This window comes from Benincasa hispida, chromosome 2 (genome assembly GCF_027475165.1).
Source record: "Benincasa hispida cultivar pf3 chromosome 2, pf3_genome.v1.1, whole genome shotgun sequence".
Taxonomy (NCBI): Eukaryota; Viridiplantae; Streptophyta; class Magnoliopsida; order Cucurbitales; family Cucurbitaceae; genus Benincasa; species Benincasa hispida.
In genome coordinates this window covers 11772679-11784655 of record NC_143479.1, presented here as the reverse complement: position 1 = coordinate 11784655, position 11977 = coordinate 11772679, and positions in this window count along the sequence as shown.

Genomic DNA, 11977 nt, shown 5'->3' with positions numbered 1-11977 from the left:
TTGAATTTAAAGAAAAAAAATCTATATAAAAAGGACAAGAACAGTGATAGTAAAATTTAAATTATTTCTAAATTTTAAACCAATATTAATGTCAATATATAAAATTACGGGAGTTTTAAAACTTAAAAATTTAATACACGCTAAATTAAAAGTTGAAAACTAATAAATACGAACATTAATTTAACAATTAAAATTATCGTTACCAATTACCAAACATGTAAATCTTAAAGAGATAAAAGTATTTTAGAAAAATAAATAAATAATAGAAAATGGAATAAAAAAAAACATTATTTTTATAATTACGATAAATACCCCTAAACCTTCGGAATCATATCAATTTAAACCATAAACTGATAATTGTACCAATTTAAACCATGAATTTTGAAGTTGTATCAATTTAAACCTCAAACTAATAATTTAATCAAATTAAACCTTGAAATTTCACAAGTATATCAAATTAAACCCTGAACTTTCACAAATATATCAATTTAAACCTTAAATTTTACAAGTGTATCAATTTATACCTTCATTCAGATTTAGTTCGAAATATATCATGCAAAATATTTAATTTTTTTCAATTAAACTTATAATTGTTTTAAGTGAATCGATTTATAATCATTATCAAATAGTCAATACATAAATTATTATACACGTGTGTAGTTTTCTATAAATGTAGATTTAGCAAAATTGACGATTATAATTTGAATTGACAATTTTCAAATAAATGTTAATTGGGAGTCTAAATTGATTTGCCCATGTAAGTTTATAAATTGATTTGTCCATGTAAGTTTAGAGATTGAATTGACAAAATTACAAATCTCACACGACGTTTATCCAAATAAAATATAATTGAGGATGTAAATCGACATAGTTATGAAAATTTAGGGTTTAACTTGATATACTTATGAAAGATGAAAGTTTATAGTTTAAATTGATATAATTATGAATTTGGAGTTTAAATTAATACAATCCTAAAGTTTAGAATTTAAATTGATATAATTAATAATTTATGATTTAAATTATTACTAAATTTACGAGTCATTGAATATTCGAATAGTCAAATTGAGAAAGACATTTATTTCAGTTTTGGACCATTCTAAATCTTAGACAATAGAAATAGAACAGTTTATCATCCGACCGGACGAAAACAAAACACGAGTCGAGTCGTGTTGAAAATATAAATTGATTTTAATTTGGTTGGTTCATTTTATATAGTAGCAAAAAGGAATGGACATTTTCTTTAATTTTAATTAAGTAGATTAACGATAGCTTGATATTTTTTTAAGCTACTAAATATAAAGTTGAAAGGTAGTAGTGAGAATTTTTTTAGATAATTAGTAAACTTGAATTAATGTTTATATAGGTATTAGTTTAGATTAATTAGTGTTTAACTAATATTTTTAGAATTAATTAATTAATTGTTTTATTTTCTAATGAAGCTATAAATAGTCATTATAGTGTTGAATAAAAAGTTTTTGAATTCTAAATCCTAGAGATGGACTTTTCTTCTTTTGTCATAGATTTGGCCTAAATATTTCAACCCGTTGCATCATTTCGAGTACCAAATAACGAATTTGAATTTAGAGCTGTAAACTCGTAATATAGACATGAAAAAAGGAAGGAGATGGAATATGAATGAACTCAAACTACATTTGACTGACTATACTCTCTTTGTCCCCTTTTTTTTAGGGTGAGTATAAATAATAAGGGTGAGCCTAATATTAATAATAACTCTAAAGGAAAGGATGATACACGTCTTGGAGTTCATTCCCGAGTACAAAAAGCTTTTTTTCTACATTAACATCAAAAGCTCAAACAGCGCAACTGGAAATATCCTTTTTGGGGTAGAAAAGAGCTCACGCTGCTTCATCCCAAGGCTAATAGATCCATAAGTTGAAAATTTAAATTTATCATAGACTTATTAAATATAAATAAAAAAAAGTTCAAAACTCATTAAACATCTTTAAAATATAGGGACAAAAAATAGACACTAATATCAAATTTGTCAAAAATCTATTAGACACACGATTGAAGGTTTTAAAATCATATTATGCCGTTTTTAAATTCGAAGGTCAAGTTCACTGACCAAAAATACAATATGCATAAACTCCAAAGTTTGGTGATTAAGCACGTGATTAAGTTTAAAAATGCTACCCCCTAAATTCTTAAAGTTTGAATTGAATTTTCATTTAGTTCATAGATTTCCAATTTTACTCATGAAGTTTGAGTTTTGTTTTAATTTGGTCTATAGATTCTAAGATTTATATTTGTATCTCCAATTTTTGTTGATAGATACATTTTTAGTCTTTGGTGTAACATCCATTAATTAATTTAAAATAATTATGAAGTAAATTTTAAAATTAATTTTAATAGCGATGAAAGAAATAGTAAAACTATAAGTATACATTTTGAAACTTTATAACCAAATTGAAATAAAATTCAAATAACAAAAATAAAATAATAATATTCGAAATGTAAGGACTAAAATGAAATCAAACTCAAAATTTAAATGTTAAAAATGTAACATTTTGAAATATTTGAACTAAATGAAAATGAAAGGAAACGAAATTAAGTTTAAATGAGTGGACACGTGGCAATGGAAGAGAGAGTGAGAGGTGGCATATTTTGATAGGGTGGAAAAGGAAGGGAGAGAGAGAAGAGTTGAGTGAGTCAGGGAAGCGTGAAATAAATAAGAGTGAGAAAGAAGACTGTTCCACGTGCACTAAAAGGTCAGAAAAATTGGCAGTAAAATGTTTGAGGAATCAGGGAAGGACCATGCAAATTGCAAAACCAAAACCCTCTCTCTCTCAGAAGATGAGAATAAAAAAAATAATATAATGCTTATAATATCAACTTTAAAATAAAAAAGAATTCATTCGCAACTCTATTGTTGAATAATTTACTATATACCTATTGAAATAGGGAAAATTTTCCAAAAAAATATAGTGATGTATTAGTATTTAAAAAAGGTTATATGTAAAAATAAAGTATATAATAATAATAAAAAAAAAAGAAAAAGAAAAAAAAAGGAAGAGAATGTGAATAAATGTGTATGGGAGAGGGCATAGGAAGGGTAAAGAATGAATCGGGATGGGAGACGAGGAGCGGCTCCACGCAACTCTGGTGCTTGCTGCCCAACCCCACCTTCCTTTTCTCCAGGCCACGGGATCCACAATCCACGTGCTCCCTTTTTTTCCTTTTCTTTTAATTAATCCCCATAAATTATAAATTTACTCATTCACTTTCATTTTTTTTTTTTTTTTTTTTAATTTTTCTCGAAAGAAAAATAAAATATATATTTATATCCTTTTCATCCTTACACGCTTACTCCTCCAATTTTACCGGTTTTATTTCAATTTGATCCTTAAGTTTCGAGATTGATAATGTTAAGTTCAATTTTTCATTAAATACTTATTTTTAATTATTAGTATTAATTTTTATTAATTAATCTAAAATAATTATGAAGTGAAATTTTAAGTTTATTGTTAATAGTGATGAAAAACAATACAACTTAATCGATTATAATTTTTTATTCTTTTAAATTAATTAATTGACATTAACATTAAGGACAGAAAGTTGGTATTTAGTGAAAAGTCAAGATTAGAAGTATAAATAACTCAAATCTTAATGGCAAAATTGTAATATTATAAAATTTAAGAACTAAATTGAAATTTCAATACGTAAGAACTAAATGTGTAACATATTGAAATCTAGATGCCAAATTGAAACTTGACCCAAAATTTAGAGATAAAAAAATGTAATTTTACTCATTTACAAATACACAGAAAAAGACAGCTTTAATTTACAAAAAATTTTAAAATATATATTTTAATTTTACCTTTAAATGTTTTAAGGTCAAATAGACACAAATCTCAAACTTGTAATTTATTAAAAGGGTTTCTACATAAAAGACCTAAAGAAAATCCTATATTTCATAAATGTCTTGAAATTTGAATTTTTTTCCAAGTGTGACTTTTAGGGTTAATTTTGGACAATTATACTATTATTTATTTATTTATATCTGATTTTTATATATTTTTTCTAATTTTCAAAGTTATTTTAATGATGGAGAGAAAAATTACATTTATAATAAATTTTCTCATTTATCAATTGGAGAGAGAAAAATACATATATTGTAATTTTTTCCATCTTCCAATTTGGAAAAAAAATGCATTTAATCAAATTTTATTTTCTATTTACATTGGTTTTCACAACATTTTGAGGGATTCATGGTTATTTAAAATTCACCTTATAACATCTTGTTGGGTACTTAAAAATATTCTAACCAATATATGAAATATACTACCGTTTATAAATTAGAGATTGACTAAATGTTTGACATAAATCCAAGTATAAACTAATATATGAAATATACCACAATATATAAATCTTCATAAATTTCGTTTACACCACAGTATATATATCATAATGCATGAAGTCTAAATTTTTTTAAAAAAACACTCATTTATATCAAATAAACGAATACATATACCACATTATATATCAAATTTCCTACCTAAGCTAAAAAAATACATATATATCGCAGTATATATAAGAAATAGGAAAAAATAAAACTAAAAGTTGATTGGGTCCGCCGTTCGTCCACTCCGAATCCGTCGTCGTTCATTCACTATGAGTCCACCATCGTCATTCATTTACTTCGAGTCCGCCATCTTCGTTCTTGTCGTCCCGTCACCAGATCGCCCTACGTCATCCGTCTCCCGCCTGTAACTCACACTGCCAGAAAGAGAAAAGAGAGGGAGATGAGGAAGAAATGACCTTAAAGCATGGGAAGAGAAGAATATATATATATATATATATATATATATATATATATATATATATATATATATATATAAGTGTGAAGGCTAAATTGTAAATAGCCACCGATACTAGTAAAAAAAAAGAAATGAAATGTTTTAAGACATTATGTTGACCTATTTTTAAGAACTTCTAAGTAGAAGACACTTTATTAAATTGGTTGAATGAAACATCAAACATGGGGTGCCCCAAAGAAACCCATTTCCAGGTGGACCAGGCACAGAAAGTATAGGGCTGCCCTACAACCAAGCCCCAGAGTAATGGGCCTCACTCAATTTGGACTTATCACCTCATATTCCTTCTCTTTCCTGCCACTCCACCCCACCATTTCAAAGCTGAAAGCGGCAGCCTTTTTTTCTTTTCTTTTGGCCTCACATAATTTGTGGTCTTCTAATTTCCCATCACTATATTTTTAAATATTCTCTTCTAATCGGAGATTTCAACATGCTGTTAGATTTTCATTCAACTATACTCATATTTGTGTTACAATATTTTAACACTATCGGATCATTGTTAAGGATGTTTTCAAATAAAAGAAAATGAGTCAACTTATTTATAAATATAGTAAAATTTCACTGTTTATCAGTGATAAACTACGATAGACCGCGATAGACATCCAGGAACGGATTTAGTATGAGTCTGGAAGAGCTCGAGCCCATCTCAACTAAAATGCTATATATATATATATTATAGTATCATAATCACTAGCTAGCCCAGTGATAAATCCATCTTCCAGCCATTTAGATCTAGGTTCAAGTCCCGCTTATTATATTTATTTTTACTAAATTATATAAAGTCTTCCGTCAACAAAACTTCTGGATCTATTACCATAGACATCTATAGTAGAACCACAATAGATATCTATCGGGTTTATCATAAATAGTGACATTTTATTAATACTTTAAAATATTTTAAGCAATTTTAAAACGATTACCCTAATTATTATTGTTTTTATAATTTTCACTACGAAGAAGTTTGGTTTTATTTTCATTCAATATAATCTCTATGCTAACTGTTTAATGACTATTCTCAATTAGGTAATTTTTTTTTTTTTTAAGAAGAGATTTATGAAAAATATAAGCTAAGCACTTCTATAGTTGGATGAAACTATTTTTATGGGCATTGATTCTTCCGAGCTTTGATTATGTCAAATGTTTGTAATTATTAGAATTGTTTAAATACACAATAACCGTGGAGATGGACGTTCAAACTTTTAGGAAGGAAGGACATACATTTAACAATGAACTAAGCTCATTTTACTTATAATTAGTTAGATTTAAATCATTTGTTTTTTCATTTACTTAATTATGTGATTAGGTTCGAGTATTTTCGTGATTGGGTTTAGCAATTTTGTGACACAAAATTTGGTGTTTTCTTGATTTTTTTGGTTGAATTATCAACAATTTCTAGTTTAAATTCGAAAAGATATTAATTGCAATAATTTTTTTTACCAACGAACATGATTTAGTGATTAAAACATTTTTATTTCATCTAAAAAATCGCAAGTTTGAATTTTTATTCAATGTGTTGTAGCATTCTCAAAAAAAAAAAAAAAAAAAAAAAAAAAAATCTCGTAACCCTATTTGATTCAAGGTTTAATTTGATGAAATTAAAAATTTGAAGTTAAAATGATTAACTAACTCAATTAATACTAAATGTATTTGTCACCCTCTTAACAAACCATTTAACAAAATAAAGAGAGAGTGAAAATGAGAGATATATAAAACATATTGTTTTATTGATTACTTGATTAAGAGAGGTTTACATCAATCAATGTTGGAGCAAAATATGATAAAATAAACTATAGATTTCAAGCAAATTTGGATTATTGTTAAATGATTAATATGAATTCAATGGTAGACAATACTTTATTGGCAAACTTTTATTTTTTATTTTTATTTTATTATTTTATTTTATTTTTTTTGGAAAATAACAGCAAACCATTTAGGACTAAAACATAAAATTTGAGAAGAAGTTAATCATATTCATGTGCCTCCAATGGCAAAATTCAATATTTGTCAAAATACAGTAAAATCACAAACCCACCTAGAAAAAGAGGATAAATCAAACATTTGTTAATCCAAATAGCCTAGTTTGTTTAGCTCCCTATCAACCATTTCATAACATTGTCTAAAAACACGAGAACAATAAATATCAACAATGGTTAATATTTTGTTTTAGACTACAAATAATATTTGAATTATGAAGGTCGAAATAAAAAGATATGAAATATTCATAGTATAAACTAAATTTGGAGTCAAAATAAATATTTGTATAGGGTAACAATATGGATCTCATTTCTTTTAAAGTAACAATATAAAGATGAAAATTCAAACACAAAAAATGTATAGTATACATGTCGAAACGAGCATAACTCAACTGACAAACATTAGTTGTGTTAGTGACTAAGAGGTATGTGGTTTAAATCATCCCAACTCTATTGTATTCAAAGAAGAAAAACAAAAAAATGCATAATATAAATAATTTAAGCTAAAAATTACAATTAGATTACAATTCAATATCATAAGAGCTAGAAAATTCGAATCACAAACCTCGTAATCGCTAACACATATTACATGTCGGTTGAATATTTGTTTGAATGGTGTATTTAATGAGTTAAGTATTTGGTTGGAGAGCACCAAACCATAGAACTCCAACCATATAAGCGGCAAATTCACAATGTTTTTTTTTTCTTTAAATATAATTATTATTCAGTAATTGGTTGACTAAATTAATTATCCACCAATCAGAAATAGCCTAGTGTGCCATTGTTTTGCCTAAAAAATCAAAGTGGTTGATCCCATCACATGCTCCACAATAATCATTTAACACAACTCAATTGGTCTATGTATGGAACATGCCCTCCCCTATTGCTTCCCTTTTAGTATATTTAAACAAATATTGTAACCAAAAACATGACACGTTTCAATGATTTAGTACATAGTTTAATTTTTTTTTTAATGTCACATGTCACATGTTCTTGCTACCTTGAAAAGGACATTATAGTTTATGTGATTTTTGATATTTCATCCTTTATTATTCTACTTGCCCTACAAAACATTGTCTTCCTTCAACTTAAAATAATGTCTGTCTCTACCTAACCATTTTTAAAAATACCTAGTATAATATAGTGCATAATAGAGAGAGTACTACTACTTCCCCTTATTCTATTAGGCTACTTTTGAAATTGGAGTTTTGTGTGACATTGTTGAATGGTACTTTTCGTAGCTTTAGGGTTTGTAGGGACGGAAAGTATTTTACTAGTACAATGATTTATCTTAAAATTAATTGTTGATTTAACGATTTCAACGGTCATATAAATGAGTATCAATAAATTATTAAGATTATAATATATTTGAGGAGTGTACATTTTGATATTCATAAAAATAATAAAAAAATTATAAACTTTAAAACGAGTAGCAATTCATCATTAATACATGTATTAAAATTTTGAACTAAAAAATAAAATAATAATACAACCTTAAAACATTAGTACGAACAATTTAATCTTTTCAAATAGGCAACAAACATATATTATAGTTGTAAAATAATGAAAGATTGACTTACTACGTTTAAGATAGTGTGAGAACACAATTTGAATCATTAATTTTTTTTCTGAATTGTGGTTTGTATATTTTTATGAAAAGGAATAAAGGAATTCCATGTTAAGTATAATAAATGTTTTGTGAAGGACTAAAAACATAACCCGATGTTTTTTAATAACTTTAATTAGATTGAAATTACTAAAAAATTCATGCTTCTTAAATCTTGAATATATTTGTTTAGACTATAAATTTTAGTCTCTATCATAAAATATTTTTGTGCTCTCAAGCAAAACTCAAAATTGATATTCCGTACCTAATTTATCACCTATCATTTAAAAATGTCTGCAGTAAATGTCAAAAATCAAACTATAGGGCATGACAAAATGTTTGGAAGAAGGAAAAAAAAAACACTAATGCCATATCTCTCTCTCACACACATATAAAGTTGAGATAGAATTTAAATATTTCAAAATTAAAATCTAAGTTTAATTACAAAATTAAATCTTTCTAAAAATGAATTATAAATATAGTTTGTAAATTATTTTACAAAAATTTTAGAAGTGTTTAATAAGCAGCGATGGATTTAGTATGAGTCCGAGCTCCACCTCAATTTTATGTGTATATATATATAACCAACAATATCAATAACTTTAGCTATTTTAATGATAAATGTATCTCCTAATCCTCCTTAGATCCAAGTTTCAATCTCATTTATTTTTCAGATTTTCCTTCTTTTAATAGGCCTTCGATTTTCTAAAAAATAATAATTATACACTAATCATCACCAAATACTTAAAGAAGGAAATCATCCAGATGACTCAGAACTTCATTATTAAATTACTTTTAATTTTTTTTTCATTTTCTATTGGACTTCTTTATTAAATTACTTTTAATTTTTTTCATTTCTTTAATTTATAATTCAATTTCTTCTTGGCTTCTTCCTCGACTTCTCCTTATAGTTTGTGAGGTAAAAATTTTAATTTATTTTTCTCCTTCTTCTTAAGTTTATTATCTTAATGCATTTAGTTTTCATGTTTCAAATCCATTTTTTTTAATTTGTTGATTTATTTTATATTTATTTTATTAATTTTTGAAATAATTTATGGATATTATGTAAACATCATAATTTATAGATCTTAAGTAAACATATTGAATTATAAAGCCCCCTATTAATAAAACTTCTAGATCCGCTACGGTTAATAAGTGTCTTACCTTTTAATTTTGCTCTTAATAAATTTATGATCTTTAAAAATGACAATAAATCCCTCTTCCAAAAAAAAAAAATATAATATTTATTATAAATATTATAAAAGATGGTAGATAGATGTCCATGCTTAGTGTCCAAATGTCATGTGTCTTATTAATACACATCATTAGTGTCCAAGTCATTTCACGTGGTACTTGCCAAGACTTCTATAAATAGTAATAATTCTTAGGTTTTGTTGGTGTGAAAATATTGATTAGAAATCCCAACTTTTTGGAGAGAAATTAGAGTAAATTTCATAATTTCATAATTTCACTATTTTCTTTATTTCTTTATTAAGTTATTTGTTTTATATCTATATATATGTTTACATTCTTTCATTATTTATTTATTCTATATATTATGTTATATTATATTTAGTTTAATATTATATTTTATTGGCATCTGTGTTCTCATGTGCTCCTCAAATTCACAACACGTTATCAGCACAAGCCTATGTTGTTTTCTCGACTAAAGGTAGGTTATAAAGGTATGTCGCTTTTTCCCTCTTTGTTATAGTTAACAAATTTAATGTTATTTTACATGTTTAATATCTATTAAATTTCTAATATAAATACAATATTTTATGATAGTGTTGCCATGACAAATCTCACAAAATTAGAATTTGTCGCCCTTGATATTAGCGTCAATAATTATTTGTCATTGATGTTTGATGTCAAAATCCACCTGGATGTTATGAATCTTGGAGAAATTATTAAAGAAGGAAATACGACATTCAGTCAAGACAAAACAAAAACTATAATTTTCCTTCGTCATCATCTTCACGGAGGATTGAAAATGGAGTATCTTACAATAAAATATCCTCGTATATTGTGAAAATTTTTGAAAGAGAGGTATGATCATAAAAAAGAAAACAATTATTCTTCGTAAAGTTCATTATGAGTGGATGCACTTGAGGCTACAAGATTTTAAATTAGTAAATGTTTACAACTCTGCATTATTTAAAATCAGTTCGAAATTGTTGTTATGTGGAGAGAAAATTACTGATGTTAATATGTTAGAGAAGACATTTTCTACATTTCATGTCTCGAATATGCTCCTGTAGCAGCAATATCGAGAGAAAGGTTTTGAACAATATTTTGAATTAATTTCATGTCTTCTCGTGGCTGAACAAAATAACGAGTTATTGATAAAAAAAAAACCATGAATCTCGACCAATTGGAACAATGTCATTCTCTGAAGTGAATGCGGTAAATGTTAATAATCATGATTGAGGTGTGGTCGCGGTCGAGGTCGAGGTCTTGACCATGACAGAGGAAGAAATAATTATTCTTTTCGTGGTGGTCATTCTAATCATTTAAATTTCAAAATAACCACACAAAATGATGATCACAAAGGAAAAAACTCCACAATATAAGAGTTTAAAAAATGTTGAAAATAAGTATTTTTTATGTGAAATGACTGGATATTGGTCACGTACCTATTGTATGTCAAAACACTTAGTTGATCTCTATCAAGCATCTTTGAAAGGAAAAGAGAGAAATGTGGAAGCAAATTTTGCACCAAGATCATGACATATTTGACCTATCCCATATGATAAATTTGGATGTGGCGGACTTCTTTGAATCTCCTGAAGAGAAAATCAGCAGAATTGATAAAACATCTAGTATTTCATTTGACTTTGAAAATATCTAGACTTGATGTTTTTTTTTTCTATGTCTTTTCCCCTTCTTAATAGATGTTAGCCTTTGCATATTCCAAAAGTTGTGTTTTTAATGTAATTATTTTCTTTTAATGAAGAAATATTGATCATTTTCATATGTTGGGTGATTAAAAAATGAGTAAAGAATATCTATGTCTGGCAAAAGTGCAACTACACATACAATACTTACAGGTAAAAAATATTTTTCCAAATTGACAATACTAGAAGCAAAAGTCAACACGATATCAAGTTCTGCAAACCTGATTGAAGGCTTTGGAAAAGCAAATATTATTTTTCCTAGAAGAACAAAATTTATAATTGATAATGCATTGTTCTCTAATCAATAAAAGAGAAATCTACTTAGTTTTAAAGATATACGTGGCAATGGTTATCATGTTAAGGCTGATAGTAAGAATAGTGTGGAGTATTTATATATTATCTCTATTGTCTCAAATAAAAGCGTATATTGGAAAAATTATCTGTTTTATCTTCTGGACTATATTATACTCATATACGAGTAATTGAAACATATGGCACAATGAACCTGAAGTTCGTGAATTTAGACATATTTACAATTAGACATTACAGATTAGGTCATTCAGGGTTTATAATGATGAGAACAATTATTGAGAATTCAAATGGACACCCAATGAAGAGCCAAAAGATTCTTCAATCTAATGCATTATTATGTGATGTTTGCTCTCA